The sequence below is a fragment of the Natator depressus genome, chromosome 5, assembly GCF_965152275.1.
Source record: "Natator depressus isolate rNatDep1 chromosome 5, rNatDep2.hap1, whole genome shotgun sequence".
NCBI classification, from domain to species: Eukaryota; Metazoa; Chordata; order Testudines; family Cheloniidae; genus Natator; species Natator depressus.
Genome location: NC_134238.1, coordinates 72,637,561 through 72,658,594, shown reverse-complemented (window position 1 = coordinate 72,658,594; position 21,034 = coordinate 72,637,561).

Sequence of the window (21,034 nt, the reverse complement as noted above, 5' to 3'; positions counted from 1 at the left end):
TGTTCCTAACATTTGCTTACAATTCTACCTTGAGCCTATAAAAATGAGAACTTGTAGATAAGGAGCTGCACTTGTACTCCACTGAAAATGAAGAGCTGTTGAAGCAATGGCAGTGAAAGGGGGAAATGGTTCATAAGTGCAATAATTAATCTCTAGCATTGTACAAGATCTGGATTGCATACTCAATTAAATACCCAAACTAGGAGAACAAAATCTAAACATAAAATCATGTCCTGCCACTTTCCCAAAATCTCATTCCCTATTCCTTAAAAAGAGTTTTGAATTGTGTTTTAGGGTGATTTTTTTCATTAAAAAGCTGACATCTTTGGCAGAAATTTAATGGTCAGGGGGTGGGTCGAAAAGGAAGAGTTTTCATTCCGCATCACCCTGCTTCTCTTTTTTCTTCTATGCTTTAGTTGGATCAGGGGGTAAAGGAAGGAATCCTAATGATAAGGAACACTCTTTCAGTCCCAGGGTGAAAGAACGTAACAGGGAAATTAATTGGGATTCTGCTTTTAGCTGAAATATATCACTGTATATTCATCAGCATTGGGCATGACAGCACATAAGGAACATCACTTATGTAGATGTGGTTTGTATAATAAAATATCAACCCGTGTCTGCAAAATAAAGTATTTCCTTGAAGGTTCATCTGTCAAACTTCTTTGGCAACCAGAGGTGTGGGGAGAGAATATAACAACACTGCAATAGCACCGCTTCATGTGGAAAGATAATAAAATTATGGCACATTGAATGGTGACAGACAGTTAGGATTCTTTTTAGCACTTCACTGAAGTGTACTTCGAGAATCTTAATTATTTCCATTTTTCTTCTCTCTGCTTTTCCATCTATTATTTGAATAAATATCTATATTTTTGAATATTTTACTTATATATATGTTCATTCCTTACTCACCGTACTTCCATCTAGTTACTAAGTGACAAGGCATGCTGTTGCTATGTTTCCTTTCTGTTAATTTGATGCTGTCATTCTCTGCACGCTGCAGAAAGCCCCAAAGTAACCATTAGAGAAAATATTAGCTTTATTTCAAGCACCAGATTTTCCCCACTTTTTTCTTATCATGTGACCCTTATTACTATAACAAATTTGTGGTCCCCTAGGAACTTTATTGTTGCTATTATGCTGCAAGCCATGGCTTCTCAGAGTTTCATGGTGACAAAGGGAATGGAATACAGAACCATCTGTTCAAAAACTACAGCCCCCTGTCACTTGAGCTAAGTGAGACTCTTTTAGTTATTAGCTGTGTAGGGACTATGAACTATGGTATAGCAGTTCTGACTCCATCCAGAAGAGGACGGTAGTACATGTGTACACACAGCTCAAGACCATATGAGAATATTTTAGAATTCAAGTATTTGGATGATTGAATCATAATCCTTAGTTTATAGTCGCCATCTCAGTTTATACTCACAAGCAGAGCTCAGATGAGACCATTTTGATAATTTAATCTGACCTCCTACATAACACACGTCATAGAATTTCACACAGTAATTCCTGATCAAATCCATCTGGGCATTAGTATGCAACATTTACATCAATAATGCGCTGTAACTTGCATACAGTATAAGACATTACAATATATGGCTGCATATTCCTTAAAGTTTATTCTGAAACAATCATTGATTTCATTTAACTGTACAGATACACTCATACCTCTCTCGTATATATTAATCACACTCCATATTAATGGCAAGCAACATTTTATTTTAAAGAAAAGAAACATGGTGAGTTATAGAACTGCAATTAGAATAGGGCGACCAGACAGCAAATGTGAAAAACCAAGATAGGGGGTGAGGGGTAATAGGAGCCTATATAAGAGAAAGACCCAAAAATCGAGACTGTCCCTATAAAATTGGGACATCTGGTAACCCTAAGTTAGAAAAAGGCCAGATTCAGCAAATATGCACATTTGTTGCACTCCTGCTGCAATTTAAACATTGATGATTCTTTTTAAAAGGTGCTTTAAGGGGTTAGCCCTTGTCAGACAAGATTTTGGTTCAAGCCAAAAGTTAGTTGATAAAAACTTCAGATCTTGCTTTCCTAAGCGCCCTCTCCTGTATTTTTTTTAAGCTCCGATAGCAATTGGTACCAGTACTTTGATAACTACGTCTCCTTCTTTGCGCCCCTCATCCTCTCCCCCTGTCATGAGCCACTGTGAGATCTAATTGCTCTAGCTTAGCATGGATAGCAATTAATTTTAACAGGAAAAATAGTGAGCCAAAATTCACTGGTACAGACATAGAGAATTTCCAGTGAGGAAACAACAAATCCGCCTTGCTTCCTTTGAAGTCCAATTCCTGGCATGTTTTTAAAATGAATATCCCTCCTGCTGCGTGGACAGTCAGTTTGAAATTTGAAATGAAGTGATGTCAAGCTGCTCTGTGGAAAATAAGTGGTAAATTTGCCTCAGCTTCCCTTCAAGAGGCATTTATTTTTGGTCTGAGTACTGTGCAGTTATTTTAAATAGACCAGTGAACCATCAGTAACAGTAAAGATTTTGTTTTTTCTATAGACATGACAGATAGACAGAAACTAATATTGCACCTTTAACTGTGCAGCTATGACAGATTCCTTTCAACTGTTTCTCAGGCTAAAGTACATTTCCCAGTATGGGGTTATTTACTCTCAGATGCATCCTCTGCTTTACTTACTCATCTTTGGGGGAAGACGCTGTACAGAGAGCACAACGGGCATTGCTCCAAATAAGGGTACTAATTATTGGCCATGGTAAAGCAGTCATTTTACAGAGTTTTTAGTGAAGGAGGAGAAGGGTAATGAACTTTTTCTCAGCTGGGATCTTTTGTTACTTTTTTTGTCCACGTGTTTGTGGCATACAGTTCGCATTTATCTATCAGGCCTTTTACACTTTGCTTATCGTGGCAGTATCTGAGCACCTAAAGAGGATGATTAAAGACAGAAGTAAAGAATGGTAGATGCAGGTGTGATAGAGACAGATCAAAATTATCTTCAAAAAGAAGTCATCAGCCTTTAGATAGATGCATTTGCATGTGACATAGTTAATAAAATCCCCTCCAGTGAATGTTACTCCACATTATAAAATGTGACAGTTCAAAATGCCATCATATTTGTCATCAGCATTAATGTTTATACTGGTTTAAAATATATGTATTTTAGATCAATGAAAGTAACTAATTTCAGTGTTGAGATTCTATTTGTAGTTTAAAATAATTCTCTTTGGGTAACAGAAAATAAGTGATTTATAGTGCATCACGGATAAATTTCCAAGTATCTGGATAATCTTGGAGTTACCAGTTTTCAGAAAGGTTGACTATTCCCACATCTTTGATAGAGCCACCGGCTAGGACCATTGCCCCAACCAGCAAAGTGTATTCATAGGCAAAACACTCCAACTCCAGCTGGTACTAGATTGAGGGTAAAGTCTCCATAACCACAGTGCAGTAGCTTAGAAAACCCATTGACGTCACTAGCAACTGGTGTAGTTGTGTGTGGAGCAGGACTGATTGATCACAGTTTGGCTAGAACCTGAGCTTAGCCTACTATTTGATGTGGCAGGACTAATAACCCTACTATACACCATATTCTGCCACCCTAACCCACACTGAGTAGTACCTTACTTCTTGAGGAGGACCACTGAAATGAATTGAACTGTTCAAGGAGACAGGTACTAAACATGTGAAGGGATGGCAGGATCTGATAAAATGTGCTGTTTGTCTAAAGAGGATATAGTGCTTATAGTAACAAGAAGCCAAGATAGCAGCATGTGCTAAGACTTTCATAGTAATAGCTACATTGGCTTCTTACATTACTGGATATATATTGTAAACAGAATGTATTGGAGTAAGGGACAGGGGCTGACTCCTGGATCTTGCCATATCCTTTATGACCCAGGTGTATCCCAGTTACTACTCACAAAGAGCATACAGCCCCTTTGTGTGGTCCCTATGGCACAAAGGGGTCACAAAGCTGCCCTAACTGGACAGATAAGCGTGTCCCTGGTATGTACAAATTCCTATTTGATATGGAGCAGGTGTAGGACCTACCACCAGCATAGGGATTGTGTTGGGAGTGGGCCATGAAGGGGGAAGTATTGTATGAGAGAGTTGCTGTGCTCCAATGATCTCTAGCTGACATAAAAGTCACCTGAAGGCCATTAACTGACCTATATCAGTTCAAGTGCAAGGCTGGCATATAACCACATTTTTCCTCTCCTTCCCTGACAGCTTGTACACACACAAGGACTGAGCCCTAGATGCTTTGGATTAACAGGTGGTGAATGTGCTGTATCCGAAAAAACATTAAATAGCAGCCAGATTCCTTAGCAGATGTCTTCTTTTTGTTCTACCATTAACTATTCCATTAGTACTATAGCAAAAATTAGGGACATAACCAGACAGTTGTTAAACCTGGGGGGAAGAAGTATGGGTCCTTTCCTCTAAATATTTAGCAGCTACTAGGTGGTGCGAAATTGAAGTGCAGCTCTACTCTGAAAATTGACTGCAGAAATGACACCTTCTCACATAACAGCTCTGCTCCCTCTGTGTATTCAGTCACGGTTGCTGACTTTAATGACTAAAATACATTTTTACTGCTTTTACGTGTTAGCCCCGAGGAATCAACACAGCCCAGAGAGCTGGATTCTATGCCTTCTTAGACACCAACAGAATTGCTTACTAACTTCCAAAGTTGAAGACAATGAATTTCACATGTGCCACTGAGGGCATAATTTGCATTGCAGAACCTTAAGTAACTGGGTGATAAAACAGGAAAATGAAAAGCCCAGCTTAACATTCAGATCCCAGGTAATCAATGAGACACAAGAAACATGGAACCTTACAATGCCATTTTTCCATACAGAGTACAACACATTGTAATGTTTTTATGAAATTTAAAGATGGTTTATAATACTGATAACCCCAAAACTGGTACCAGGGTTTTGTGTGGCAGAGCATACTCTGCAATGTCCAAAACCGATTCTCAAATCTTCCTCCACAAAGATTCTTGAACATGTGGACCCATGGTTGCTATATATGAAAAAAGTCCACAGTTCAATTGCACCTCTATAGAATCTTTCTATCTGCATGAGTGGTCAAGATATATATCATTTTCAGGACCACAGTTCCCCATATAGTGGCATTGGCTCAGCGAAGATGCAGAGGGAAGATCCACCTACTGAATCACGAACATCACTTTCCACAGTACCCAAGTTTTCTTTGGAGGTTTTTCATTCAAGTACTGACTCGACCAGTTCATGGTTAGCTTATGACATTTAGCACAACGGCTCTAGGTGGGATGGCTATTGGGGTACTGAGCTCAGAGGGAGAATAAGAGAAGCTTGAATGCTTAACTAATAGGGATTGGGCAAAAGAGAGAAATTCCAGGAAAGTGAGCTATAACACTGTCACTATTGAGTGACTGGTTTGTTCAGTATAGATATTTAGATTCTACAGTATAAACACCAAAGAGATTAAAGATCATCACTTTCTATTGTGCAAAGAAACACTGATGTGATGACAGAAACAATGAGACACATAGAGCATAGTATAGTTAATTACAAAGGCTGCAACTTTATTTTAAACTATTACACAACTGGAATAACAACTACAAACTACCTAGCAGGGTTGTTCCTGTGTGGACCTCAACTGTCACTAACGGCCATAGGTATTATAAACTTGAGGATAGGTATGAAGACCATGTCCTCTTGGAACCTCAGGTTGGCACTGGGCCCTTAACTTAAAGTCAGGTTCCCTACCCACTCCCTTCCTCTACACAGGAGATATGAGATAAGGGAAGATATAAAATGCCTGAGACATAGACACACCTCCAGTCACCATGCACTGCTGTTGTGCTCAGGACCAAAGCCCAGGCAGCCACCAAGTTACAGGGACCAGTTTTAACCTACCAATCACACTGGAATCTGGCAAAGTTGTAATATAATTAATGCCAATCAACATGGGTTTATGGAAACTAGATCCCTTCAAACTAATCTGATATATTTTTGGATTAGATTATAAATTTGGTTGATAACAGTGTTGATGTAATATACCTAGACTTCTCCAAGGCGATCAACTTGGTACCGCATGACATTTTGATTAACAAACTAAAAAGATGCAAAATTAACAGGGCACACATTAAATGCATTAAAAGCTGGGTAATGCTGGGACTCTAAATTTAATTGTAAACAGGAAATCATCATCGAATGGGTGTGTTTCTAGTAAGGACCTATAGGGATTGATTCTTGGCCCTACGCTATTTAACTTGTTTATCAGTGACCTGGAGGAAAACATAAAATCATCACTGATAAAGTTTGCAGATGATACAAAAATTGGGGGAGTGGTAAATAATGAATAGGACAGGAGACTGTTACAGAGCAATCTGGATTGCTTGGTAAAATGAGCACAAAATAACAATATGCGTTTTAATGTGGCCAAATATGAGTTTATACATCTGGGAACAAAGAATGTAGGCCATAATTACAATAAGGGGGAATCCTTATTCCAGTCCTGGGAATCACTGAATCTGGAAAACAGTTGAGGATCGTGGTGGATTATCACCTGAACATGAGCTCCTGGTGCAGCGCTGTGGCCAAGGCAGCTTATATGGATCTTTGGGTATAGAATAGAAGAATATCAGTAGGAGTAGGGAGGTTATATTACCTCTCTATTTGTTACTGGTGTGACCGCTGCTGGAATATTGTGTCCAGTTCTGGCATCCAGAATACGAGAAGGATGTTGGAGAAGGTTCAGAGAAGAGTCATGAAAATGATTAAAGGATTAAAAAACATGCCTTATAGTGACTGAGCTACTTGAGTCAATCTATTTAGCTTAATAAAGAGAAAGTTAAAGGGTGACTTGATAACAGTCAGTACCTACCTATGGGGAACAAACATTTAATAATGGGTTTTTCAAGCTTGTGGAGAAAGGTATGACATGATCCAATGGCTGGAAGTTTAAACTAGACAAATTCAGGCTGGGTATAAGGTTTAATTTTTTAATAGTGAGAGTAATTACCCATTGGAATAACTTATTAAGGGTCATGTTGGATTCTCAATCACTAACAATTTTTAAATCAAGATGGGTTGTTTTTCTAAAAGATCTGCTCTAGGAATTGTTTTGGGGAAGTTCTATGGTCTGTGTTACACAGGAAGTCAGATTAGATTATCAGAATTGTCCCTAATGACCTTGGAATCTATGACTCTATGAAAGTTTTGATGATTGTAATTGAAAACACCCAAAACTAGAACTCTAGGATGCCAGATGGAAGGTGGAAACAGTTTTGCCATATGGAAAGAATCCTTCCAGATTGCAACACTGGTAATGAACCTAGCCCCTGGCATCACCAAAGATCCAGCAAATTAGATTAAGGATGGGAAGGACTGGCTGAAACGGGAAGCCCAAAAGGGCTACTTGCCTCGGCAGCATACAGTAGCAACCTCTCTCATCCCCAGCTTCTCCAGGCAGTCCCATTACCACTCCCCAGTGGCATCTGTGGTGGGAGAGACAGGCTCCAGTGCCTGGCGGCAGCATGTGACATCCTTCCTTCCCCCCACCCCCAAAAAACCCCATGCCTGTACTGCAACACAAGGAAGGGGAGGAGGAGAGGAAATAGAAAGAAGCAGCCCCCCTCCCCAGCAGGTTGGGGGGTGGGAGAGGAGCATGTGGAGCACTGCACTAACTGCTCCTGGTTGACATTTTATTCCTCCCCACTACTCCCCAGTGGTGTCTCCACTACTCCTGGCTCCAGCTGCTAGTGAGATGAGCATTTTTTCCCTTGGTAGGATTCTTTGTTTCCCAGAGTGCTTAGATACTAGGCTGATGGAGGAGTGGGGTCATGTGTAGAGATAGTGCTCAAGACCCCACATCATGCCACCCTCTTTAAGCTTAAAATCAGCCAGCACCCTTCAAAGCCAGACACTGCTGCTCCTTAAGCAGGTGGAACGAACCACAGTTCAGCAATGTTAAACTACCTCCTTTCTCCAAAGCCTACATGACCAGTCAACAGATTCCAGGCCCAGTGGAAAAAAGGAGAAAGGGACTGAGAAGTAAAACTATGTTTCACATGTGCTAATGCAAGTAACAAACTGTGCTAAGGCAGAAAAGCAATTATTTTATATGTTTCAGAATAAATGAGAAGCCATTGTGAATTATGAAACTCATGAGGGCTAGTGACTTTAAATCAGAGTTGTTCTTCCTTTTCAAGGCACCATTGATTCAATTACAAGCATTTAAAATGAAAATTCCACAAGAACTCAGTTATTCACTGGGAAAGGAGAGTATCACAAGCATGAAATTTCCCAGATATTGATAAAAACCATCATTTTCCACAAGGAAAACATGATCCTTAGGACCAGTCCCTGTGTACTCAGCTTTAAGCCACTCAGCTGTAAGAAGGAGATTTTAATGGCGATTTGGGCCAGATTCTCAGCCAGTATAAATCAATTTCAGTGGAATGATACTAAGGATCTGCCCCTTTAATTTTAGTGATTTTTTTCAGTTGTCAGTTGCCAAAAAGAAGCAAAAGGATTCTTGATGCATATCCACTTCTGTGACTAACTTTTCCAAAAATGTCCAAATTTTCCAGAGACTACCACTGTTACTTTATTGCTTAAGCAAGTTATACTTCTTTGGACAGGATTCCTATGTTCAATTTATACCTTCTTTTCGTGTATCCTTAATAGAATCATAACTAGAGAGCTTTACATCCCGTGCATCTTGCCTTATGGCAAACTGTAAATGAAAGTGGCACAAAGAATAGGCCTCATGTCTCAACTCAGGGGAAAAATATGTGCCTGCCTACGTTAAAAAAAAAATAAAAAGCATTGTTAAGTCTGGAACAGCAAGAAAATATCTTTTAATATCTGATATGTACCGACTTATAAGAGCTGATCTATTCTCTTTGCCTAGTTCCTAAACCGGTAATTTATATAAAGAAAGCATCCAGATCAAAATCCCAAAGGGAAATCTTATCTTGTTTAAGATGTAATGAATTCATTCTTCAGAGACCATAAAGACTAGGAGTCTTTTAAGCTCTGTGATGTCAGCTGAATAATTATCTAACGAAATGTGTGTGTAGGTGAACTCCCTATGATTTAGTTTCTTTCCTGTTATGAAATATAAGGTTGCTAACCTCTTGAGCAAAATATAGTGAAGCCAGGGAACATCAGGTTTGTATAAACATGGTTTTCCACTTGTATCCTTCCTTTAAGTATTATTGATATTTGATAAAACAACTCAGAAATAATGCTGCTCTATAACACAGCTTTCTCTCCCAGTTGTATTTACAGACTAGTGGATTGTTAAAAAAAATAAAATGAAACACTTTGCCAATACATTATGTGCTAAATACACTATCTACCAAAAACCTTATGCTGAAGCAAACTGACATACTTCTTTTAAAGTAAAGGCATAGGCAGAAATTATTTGGGTCAAATTAAACAAGGGGATTTTTAAGAAGCAAATCAACTACATTTACTTTAATTTTGTAAACTTAATTTAAATTAGAGCATTAGTTGAGTTGTAAAGTAATTATGTTCTTAATTTGATTACTCAATGTTTTCAAGAATTTAAAATGTTTTAAATTTAGGAAATAAAATCTGGCAGTGTGGTCCAGGGGGTAGGGTTCTGGATTAATAATTAGTCCATTAACTTGCTCTGCAACCATGGGCAAAGCCTATAATTTCACTTCTACCTCACTTCCTTCATCTGTAAAATGGAGTTAATTGTGCTTACCCACTTCCATAAAGTGCTTTGAGATTTTCTGATAAAGTGATGTGTAAAAGTGATTATTATTTTATTATTATTAATTATTATTATATGAACATTGAAATTCCAGTCACTGATTTCAAAAGTAGCAGGTGGGACTGTCTCCTTGATTTCGAGAGAGTTAAAATGACCAACCAAGACACTTGGATTTGAACTATCAGAAATGATCTCCCATGGCCAAAGAAGCAATAGACAGAAGCACTACAAAGATGGTATTCTCAGATCCAATGGAAAAGATGAGCCCCAAGTTGCTCATGTGGCCAATCAGCATATAGCCTATGCATATAAGTTTGATCCAATGCCAACTGAAATCTATGGAATGACACCCACTGACTCCAGTGGGCATTGGATTGGGACTTGTAAGAGGACGCAATAAGGCTGAGTGAAATTGCAGATATAGTTCCTTCTAGGCTCTCTGTCAAAAAGTTCCAGATTTCACAACCTAGGCTATTCTTTCTCCTTGACCTGAAAGCATTCCTAGTCTAAGACTATGAGGATTCATGACAAACACATCTGTATGAAGTTGGGGAAATCAGTGCTGGAGGAGGAGGAGGAGGGTCTGTGAACAAATAGAGAGACTCAACAAAAAGCAACAGGAGCACGTAGGAACATTTGCAGGATCCCACAAACGCCCGCTACATTTTTGTGTACTGCGTGGTATTTTAGATGAGTGGTAAGATAAGAAACTTTCCTAACATCTTATCTAAATGCTTAACAGTATATGTAATGTTACAACAGACTGCCTACTATGGCAATTGAGGCTGTATCATTACATGTTCAAAAACGGGCCTGACAGACATCTAGAGGGATCTGGGTGGGTGGTGGAAAATTGTGTGTGATGCAACAGGTGGAACTGAATAATATGTGCTTTTCTTCCTACCCCTTTCATTTGTGAATTGTGATGTCTCTTTAGTTACCTTAAATAAGGGGTGGGCAAACTTTTTGGCCTGAGGGCCACATCGGGATTCCGAAACTGTATGGAGGGCCGAGTAGGGAAGGTTGTGCCTCCCCAAACAGCCTGGCCCCCGCCCCCTATCCGCGCCTCCCCCCACTTCCCGCCCCCTGACTGCCCCCTCAGAACCCCCAACCCATCCAATCTGCTCCTTGTCTCCTGACTACCCCCCTCCCAGGACCCCCCACCCTTAACTGCCCCCCCCAACCCCACCTCCCTGCTCCCTGACTGCCCCGTCTCCTATCCACACCCCCGCCCCCTGACAGGCCCCTCCGGGACTCCCATGCCTATCTAACCCCCACTTTTACCAGTCCTCTGACTTCCCCCCCCAAACCTCCACCCCATCCAACATCTCCCTGTCCCCTGACTGCCCTGGGGGTCCCCCTGCCCCTTATCCAATCCCTCACCCCCCACTCCCTACCCCCTTACCATGCCACTCAGAGCAGCAGGACTGGCAGCCGCGCCGCCCGACCGGAATCAGCCATGCTGCCATACTGCCTGGCAGGAGCCCGCAGCCTCGCCACCCAGAGCGCTGGTGGCACGGCGAGCTGAGGCTGCGGGGGAGCGAGGACAGCTGGGGAGGGGCCGGGGGCTAGCCTCCCCAGCCAGGAGCTCAAGGGCCGGGCAGGGTGGTTCTGCGGGCCAGATGTGGCCTGCGGGCCATAGTTTGCCCACCTCTGCCTTAAATTATAGTCTTGATATCTCCCTTCCTTGTGTTCTGCCTTCCCCTTTTCTCCCTTTTTTCACTGCTCCACATTCTCCTAATGAATTTTCTCTCTTTTTTATTCTACTCTACATTCCAGATGGCAGCAAAATAAAACTGACCAAAACTGTGATCCCTGACGCTGCTGTAAACATTGCTTAATAGTTTACTGTTCTAATTCAGCTTTACTTCATTGCCACAAATCACCAAAAGGACAAATGTAACAAACTAAAATTGCAAACCATCAAGGCGCTGTCTGCTAGAACTTCATAGGTCAGGATTCTAGTCAACTTCACTGCTGCTCCTCCAAAATAAATATGGGAGGCACTGATACAAAATTATTGTGTCACATTTGTTCATTTTCTTGTCTGGTGCTGCCTGTTGTGTATTAACATGAGGCCTGATATCTATAATTTTAGAAAGCACCGAAGTTTCCTGTCATTCTCACTGCAGAAGAGAGAAAAGAACAGCACACACTTCAGCATTCTTAATATGCTAGATCTGTAGACAGGATCCAAGGAAGACTTTAAACATTTTTTGTTTATAGTAAATCAAGAAGTTTTGTCAAAAGTCTGACTAGGCCCCAGTTCAGGAAGGTATTTAAGCATATGCCTAATTTTAAATATATGAGTAATCCCACTCAAGTCAGTTGGGCTATTCACATGCGTATATTTAGGCACTTGTTTTAACTACTTTGCTGAAAGTGGCCCCAAAAGCTTATTGATTTTCAAAACCTTCTTCTTAAGACTGCTTACTCTCTATAACAATTATACAAACGTATAATTAACAACTGTCCCCCCAGTACTTACATGATGCAGAAGCACAATTTAAAAGTACAGGAAGAAACAAAGATAGAACAAATGGAGAAAAATAAATGCTACCAGGGCCTAGATTCTGACAGTCTCACATTGAAGGACACCTTATAGTGTGAGTAGCCTTACTGACTTCATTTGTGAAATAAGCAGTGGTGAGCTGGAGCCAATTCGCACCGGTTCACGCAAATCGGGTGTTAAATTTTGAAGCCGGTTTAGAACTGGTTGTTAAAGGGGCGGGCAAACTCCGGCCTGCGAGCCACATCTGGCCATGGAACAGTCCTGTCCGGCCCGTCTGAGCTCTCAGCTAGGGAGGCTCCCCTGAGAATCCCTTTTTAATTTTTACTCACCCAGCGGTGCTCCGGGTCTTCGGTGGCACTTCAGCGGCAGGTCCTTCACTCGCTCTGGGTCTTCGGCGGCGGGTCCTTCAGTGCCGCCAAAGACCTGGAGCAACTGAAGGACCCGCCGCTGAAGTGCCACCAAAGACCCGGAGCGACTGAAAGAACCAGTTCTTCAGCTTTTGGCAGCTCATCACTGGGAATAAGGTACTATTTTGGTGGGAGTAGGGATATCAGAATTTGACGCTTAATGAGCAAAGAAAACACAACGAAGAAGGCAAAGAAAAAAACAAAGCACTAAGCAGACAAAGAACATTTGGCACAACCCATGCTCCAGAGTCCACCTGCAACATATTTAGAAGGGACCTATAGAAAAATAGCTTGGCTAATTTGCTGGGTTTCTTGTAACCTTCTCAACCTGGGAACACATTCCCTGTATTGAACTTTATGCAGCCTTTGTGCATGGTACACTAAGAGGAGCAACTCAGTACAGCAAAAATAACAGCCAAATAAATAAACACGCTTAATGGTTTAGTGTACGGAGGAAAACATTTCACCTATGTCTATTTTGAAGTGGTGCATTTTTGACTCCTCATATTTGTGACAGAACAGTTCAGTGGGAATATATCATTCTCTTCTATCCCTGCTGGACATTTTGCAGTGAATGCATGAGCATCATCTACTGCAACACCGGATACCAAGAATCCCAGTCACAAAGAAAGCCAACACTAGAAAGAGAAAAGAATTTAGGGTTCAATAGCATTTTATATAGGGATTTACAACTCCCTAGAGTAGAGAATAAAACTTGTGTTTCCTCAGATATTCTGTGCTTATAAAATTTCTTTAGATCTTACTATTAGCCTCATCTGTGACCCTGTGCAACCAATTAACAGCAGAGTGTTAACGCCTAGGCCGACAAGGCCTAGGGCTAGGGCGGCAAATTTGCAGGGGCAGCAAATTTATAATAGCAGTCAGAGGCTGCTTCCCCCGGTGCCGGTTCGCACCCTCTGCCCCCAGCCCCGCCCCAACTCCACCCCTTCCCCAGCCCCCATTCCCCGCCCCCTCCCTGCCCTGCCTCCTCTCCTGAGCGCGCCGTGTTCCCCCCTTTCCCCCCTCCTTCGCAAAACTGTTTCGCGCACAAGCACTGGCAGGGAGCAGGGAGAAGCAGGACCCGGCGGCGTGCTCAGGGGAGGAGGCGGAGGCGGAGGCAGAGGCGGAGCGGAGGTGAGCTGGGGGGGCAGCAATTATTTCTGGGCCTAGGGGCGGCAAAATCATTAATCTGCCACTGCCAATTAATACACTGGTGAAAAATCAAGAGTAACTACACTGAAGTCAATGTAAAAGCATTCTGAGATCAGAATTAGGTCCTCGGTTTTCAATCAATCAGTTGTATAGTATTATATGGTGCTAATGGCTTTGTGAAGAGGACTGCTGTCTTCAGGCACCACAATAAATTCAATTGTGAAGGGGTGGGCTAGCCCCTGAGGCCCCCTGCTGGAGGCATTGCGGCTCTGCTGCAACCCACCCCAGAAAAGGGCAGTGGAGAGGATCTTGCAAACTCCCTACAGCGGTTGCATGGGACACAGCCAATGAGGAAAGAGGCTGCAGGGAGCAACCAATCAGGTCCCAGCAGTCTTGTATAAAAGGAACTGCAGGGCTAGAGTGAGTTCAGTCTGCTGGCAGGTACCAGGTGAACAAAAGGTGTTACTGGTTGGTTGCAGAGGCGAAAGGGGCTGGATAGATCAGTTGCTGGCAGGTACAGGGGAAGCCTGAGAATAGCTCCTGCTGGGACTCAACTAAGACAGGGTATGGGGAAGTGGCCCATGGAAACACAGAGCAGCAATTACTAAAGGGACGCAGCATAAGGCCTCTATACTTAAAAGAAGCAGGGTGGGACCTGGTTCCCACGGTGGCTGGTGCTGGTAGGGGAAGTGTCTACACGCTAAGGAAGGGAGTTAGAACTGTGACACCCCAGGGAAGAGGGCCGCACTTCTGGGACTCACTCAGCGGGGAGCTGCGGTTAGCAAACTGAGTTCAAGAAGAGTGGCTCAGCAGGAAGGCTGAGGTCACTGAGGACTCAAGTAGAGGCAAAGAGTCACCAGGGAAGAAGCCTTCGGGGTGCTGCTCAATACCAGAATAGGAACTTTGCAATCTAGATGGACTGGTTAATGACTGAGTCCAGGGAGGACTACAGAAAGATGCACCAACTGACAAGCGTAATGTCTGACTGGGGCACTGTGAGTGAAGAAAAAACTGCCGGCAGACATGCACTCGACCTGGGGGTGCTCGCGTGAAGTGAGTGCACCTGGTTATACCAATACACTCATTTTTTCATCGTAGATATTGGGCAAATTAATCCCTATAGTATCTCCACTGACTTCAGAGGAAACGCACCAAGCAGAAATCTGGCTTATTAAATTGGATTTGAACTCAAGTCAAAGAGGGGAAGAGGATAATCTTTTATGAGTATCCATTAATGTATCTAGTGAAATATATAGTATTCCAGATTTTTCCCATCTGATTTTATAAATGATTTGAATAATAGAAACAAATCTAAAAGCTGGATCTTATAAATTGATCATCTGAATACAAAAGATGTGGATCAGCAGAAAAGCATATGAAAGTTTGGCTTCAGCCTCCCTTTTGTTTTTTCCACCATAATTTTTTTTTCCAGTTAAGAATGATGCTTAATCTACTCCAGAATCTGATTTGGAAAGAAACAGGATGGAATGAATCTGCCGTCTGGTAATTCTGGTATTGCCAGGCCAATTTGAGTCCAATAAAGAACTCTAACCACAAAGCAACTTTAAGATCTTTATGTTCTATGAGCGAAAAACAGTTAAAATAGAATCAAAAGTGTTTTTATAGAACAGTATGTACGTATAGCATCAAAATGAACATAGAAGTGTGGTTAATTCAAACAAAAGAGTAACATCCTTCTTGGTTAAACTCTCAGTCTGCACTGCAAGTTTGAAGGGCATGTCCATGGGAGCTAGAATAGTTCTTCTAAAACTACTGATTTATAAACTAATAAACTTGAATAAATGACAATCAAATCTGTAAATTAGCTTATTAGGATAAACCCAAACATCTTTTAACATTGCCATCCATCCAGGAGTAATACTAAACAAGCTGTGCCATTTGCCCTCATGGCCAAGGTAGTTCTACTCCATCTTACTACTGGCGTAAGCAGAATAGATTAATGCTCTTTCTCCCATTAGTGTCAGGTTCAGACTGCTGGACAAAGCTGAATGATGGAACATGTACTGATGATGCATGTCACTAATAAAAGTTATTGCAAGAATCAGCCCCATTGTTTGACTGAATTCAACATAATTTACAAGACATATGCTTCTGCATTACTTCACTCAAGTTCGACACCCACCTCAGAGGAATACTGGCTATAGCTATAGACAGAGTAGAGATAAGAGTCAAGTAAGAATGGGAAGAAATTAAGCTACTATTCCTCCTATTAAAGATAAGCATAAATACATTAGAGAACAAACTATAAAGAGCTTGGGCTAAATGTACAGTGACTAACTAGAAACAGCAGCATGGAATCCTTTATTTCCAAAAGCTACATCCGTAAATCTTGGAGGTTTACCTTATAATGCTTTATAAAAGTATGGATATTAAAATAGGTAACTGACTTTCAGATTCCCTCTGTAAAAGAGCTTGCTCTGTTTGCCCAGGAGGCTGAAACTGAACGAGTAGTGTGTGCTTTGATCACATCTGGTGGAGATTTGCAGGCTTCAGATATGCAGCTTTTTAAGTCAACTAGTTAGTGTGGTTTTAAACATTTTCTTAACCTTGTATCTAGTGTGGAGATGTACAAACAGAGCTTGTGAAAGTCTGAAATCTAGTTCTTTTTAGGTAAATTATTAATGCTCTCCGCAGGGCCTTCTGACACTAAATCTATGCCATAGCTTTTCTTTGCTATGTTTAGGTTCTGGACAGAATTATAGCATTATGACTTGATCTATGAAAAACAGAATTCACCTTGAGAGTGAACTCTAAAGCAGTTCTTCATACTACACTATCCTGATGAATGCTGAAGAACTGAATTTCAGTGGTCACAGCTCTTACTTCTGATATTTTCCTTCACGAAGTTCTAACTTGACTGAAATGAAATATAAGGAATTCTTTCATCATTTATGTTGTAATAGCACCCAGAGGCCCATAACTGGATGTGGACTTCATTGAACCAGGCACTGTACAAAATGATCCCTGCCCACAAAAATATAGTTTGAGAAGACAAGTGCCATATGAAAGGTGTAAGGAAACAGATACAATCAAGCAAAAAAATATACGCTAGAAATTATTTTTGGGAAGTTCTATGGCCTGCGTTACACAGGAGGTCAGACTAGATTATCACAATGGTTCCGTCTGGCCTTGGAATCTATGAAGCATATACAATTTTTACACACACTTGTATTTTTATTATTTTAAATAGACAGAGTGCAGCAGGTTTAGAAATTTTACCATTACATTGCTTAGTGGACAGAGAACCGCGGCCACGGGGAGCTGCGGGGGGCCATGCCTATGGATGGTCAGCATCAGCAAAATGTCTCGCGGCCTGCAATCAGATTATCCTGATGGGTCGCATGCGGCCCGTGGGCCACAGGTTGTCCACCACTGGTGTAGATCCTATAAGATGGTACTCCAAGAGTTAAGTAAATTGATGGTCCACAGGACTATTGTTACATAGAAAGAGTAGGTATAAATACAGGTTGAAAGGGGAGGGTTGTTGAAAGGTGGTGTAAAACTCAACTTTGCATTCCTTCAAACATATTGATTCCTTGGGAATAGCCAGTCTCCAAACTTAGGTTACAGCAGGGCTGCTAAAGGGCCCAAAGAACTGAAAGCTGAGCTGGGGATAAGACATAGCAAAAGGCTTTCCTGACTCTGCCTCCTTTCCTTTAGCCATGCCCCCTCTGGTAAAAGTGAAGTGATGGCGGTGTAGGAGCCTTTACACTGCCTATATGCCATTGCAGGATCCCACTACACCGGCTGATCCTCCCAAGGCTGGCTACACTTGGCTTTATAGCAGAATCCATTGAGAGGATGGCTAACATCAGCCACATTGCATCCCAGGATCTGACCCAAAGAGCATATATGATGGTGAGAAGCGGTATAAAGCTTTTTATCAGCATGAGCTTTGGGCGATTGCATTACGCATAAATGGAGAAGCCCTGAATGACTTATGTTGGTTATCCCAAGCAAATGTTACTCCATACTATCCTGAATTCTGTGTGTCACAGAGTCCACTCACCGTTAGGGCACCTCCTTCTGGCTACTCTTGGGATTAGCTCCTTCCAGGGGCTGAGCGCTCCTCTAGCAGTCTCTCCACCCGTCATCCTCTCTCGCCCTGCAGCCCCTCTTGCTACAGGAGCAGCAGCTTCCTCTTCAAGGCATGGACCTCCAGCCAGGTCACTATGGTCTTCCCCTTCCGGAGTATCAAAGTCTTTCGAGGAAAACTGCCCAAGGAAGTTCACTTTTCATGACCTGGTCTGTACCACTTCACCATTGGCTGATAGGGGAACTGGGCCTACTCTCTACTCCAGGTTCCAGCTCAGGGGTCCTCTTTTCAGCGGCCAAGGTCTGCACTATCTCATGCCTTGCTGCTTTTCCCCAGAGCTTTTCCTCCCAATTTGCCAGCTCAAGTTCCCTCATTCCAGGGAGTAACTGTAGGGTACTTGCCTCTATACCTCCAAACACACCTTCCTTTCCCAGGAAGGGACTGCAGCCCTCAGCTTCTCTCAGTTCCTGGACTTTACACGGCCCCTCCAGTTTCTGTCCAGCTGAGCCTCATCTAATTAATACTTGCTGCCTGGCTTCTCATCCTTCAGGTGCAGCCTGGGAAGTTAGTTGCCCTCCCTAGCCACCTTAATCCCTTCAGGCCTTGTGTGGGATGGATATCCCATCAAAATATGCTATATATTTTACAGGAAAAAAACCCTAATTTGGAAATGTTCTAGAGTATTTTAAAAAAGTATTGATGTTTTGTTTTTCCGATGACTGAAAAGCCAAGCTAACTTTGAATGATGATTTCAACTAGCCTCAGTGAGAGAAAAATTACTAACAAAATTTGTAAACCTCTAAAAGTAATCTAAAACAGCTTTACTATCCAGGATAATGTTGCAGTTTTAAGGTCCAATATCTTTCAATCTACCATGGCTAAAACAAATTACTTACACTCTTACAAACAGGGGATTCCAGTCTATCAAGATTATTAGACTTTATTCAGCACTGTTGTATATTCCATCACCTTACAATCACTTCATCTGTCAATTTAATGGTATAAGGTTTCTGTTTTTAACATTGATGTGTCAACAAATATATGTGCACCACATCATTGTCTGAATATCCCTTCCCTATGAAGCTCTGCCTTTCAGCATTTAAGCCCCCCTTGTTAGGCTAATTGTATCTGACTAGCACAATGATCACTAGAGAAATAGATCCTTTTATATTGCTAAGTTCAATGAAACAACTGGGGATTTCAGTCTCAGCTGAGTTCACATACTGTACCAACGGTCTTCATGGTAATTTTGTAGCGATTACTCTCATATTGCAGATCTACTTTTTTTTAAGAGTCAGAGAAATTAATGGCATTGAAGGAAAGGCTCTGTAGCAAGTAGCAAGTGTATTTGGGGCTATTGCTGTTCGATTTCATGCTCTACTGTAGAAGTGAAGCAGTTCATGTGTGTGCAAATGCAAACAGGTTTATTTTGCTAATAGAGATTATCCACTTGGAAACCTGTTGATTTATCTGCTAAACCAGATAGTGAAGTGGTCATTTACTTAACTGGCTCCACAGAACAAAGAGCAAGCATTGCTCAATGTACTAGTCTCTGTCTGAAAGCAATAAAGGTAGCGGGTGCACTGTTTTATTGCTTTAAGACTGAGAATAGTGCTGTGAATAGAGAATAGAATTGTTCCACTTTGCCTATGTTGTGGCAAAGGCATTTGAAAGGCATTTTGATATATTAATATAGCTACTCTGAGGGCACCCAACTCTAGGAAACATTTTTTTCCTTCTGCTGCTATCCTCTGATAAGGGTTTTTCCTTGATCTGATAGGGGACCTGAGTGTCTCATCCATTTGAATTGACATAATACCTTCACTTTGGATCCTGACAATGTCAATAAAAAAGATCCCTAAAGAATTTAGTTTTCTGTCCAACCAATTGTTTTTCTGTTGCCATTTTAGAGATTACCAAACACCTGCTGACACAGGAAGTCTCTCCTTGGTGCTGTCTGCACCTAGTTGTCCACCAGATAACTTTACAGTGTTTGCAGGGGTAAATTTGGCCCAAATAAAAATCTCTATTCCAAGGGGAAAAAAACAGTTAAAACTAGAACTAAGGTTGTACAGACTTGACTTAAAGGGGTGGGGAACCTTACTTGAACACGCAAAATTAAAAAAAATAAAAAAGACCAAAAAACCCCAGAACCAAGAACATCTGAACACTAGGATATGAAAAACTGAGATCTGCATCCAAAGCGCATCCAGACCCTCCTTCACATGAGTAAGTTATTTACCTTATAGTAAGTGGAGGTTCTTTGAGGTGTGTGGTCCCTGTCTGTATTCCACTGTGGGTGAGCATGTGCTCATGCACCCTGACTTTGAGAAATTTTTCAAGCAGGACACATTAATTCACACGTGCACCCTTGTTCCCCTCATGCCTCAACCTGAGAATATAAAGGAAGGAGTGGACCAAGTGCCTCTCTAGTTCCTTCTCTTCTGTGAATCTAGGAATGAGCTGAAGCAGAGGGGAAGGAGAGTGGGTAATGAAATACAGATAGGGACCACATATCTTGAAGAACCTCCAGTTACTATAAGGTAAGTAACTTACTCCTCTTCTTTGAGTGCTGGTCCCTAAGTGTATTCCACTGTGGGTAACTGATGAGCAGTACTAAGTAGGCAAGGCTGAAGGTGGCAGAGCTGTTCCAAAGGATGCGTCAGCGGTGGAGTCCTGGACTACAGCATAATGTCTGGTGAACGTGCGGTTGAAATGTCACATAGCTGCTGAGAAAATGCCAAGTGGAGATACTTTCTGAAGAGATGCCATTTATATGGCTTGCGCTCATGTAGAATAAGCCCTTATCTCATGAATAGGGCCCTACCAAATTCACAGCCATGAAAAATGTCATGGACTGTGAAATCTGGTCTCACGGGGGGAGACTAGTGTTTCTCAAATTGGGGGTCCTGACCCAAAAGGGAGTTGCAGGATGGTCACAAGGTTATTTTAGCAGGGTTGCGGTATTGCCACCCTTACTTCCGCGCTGCCTGGGCGGCCGGAGAGCAGCAGCTGTTGGCCGGATGCCAGCTCTGAAGGCAGCGCCCTGCCTGCAGCAGCACAGAAGTAAGAGTGGCAATACCGTACCATGCCACCCTTACTTCTGTGTTGCTGCCTTCAGAGCTGGGCAGCCAGAGAATGGTGGCTGCTGACTGAGGGCCAAGCTCTG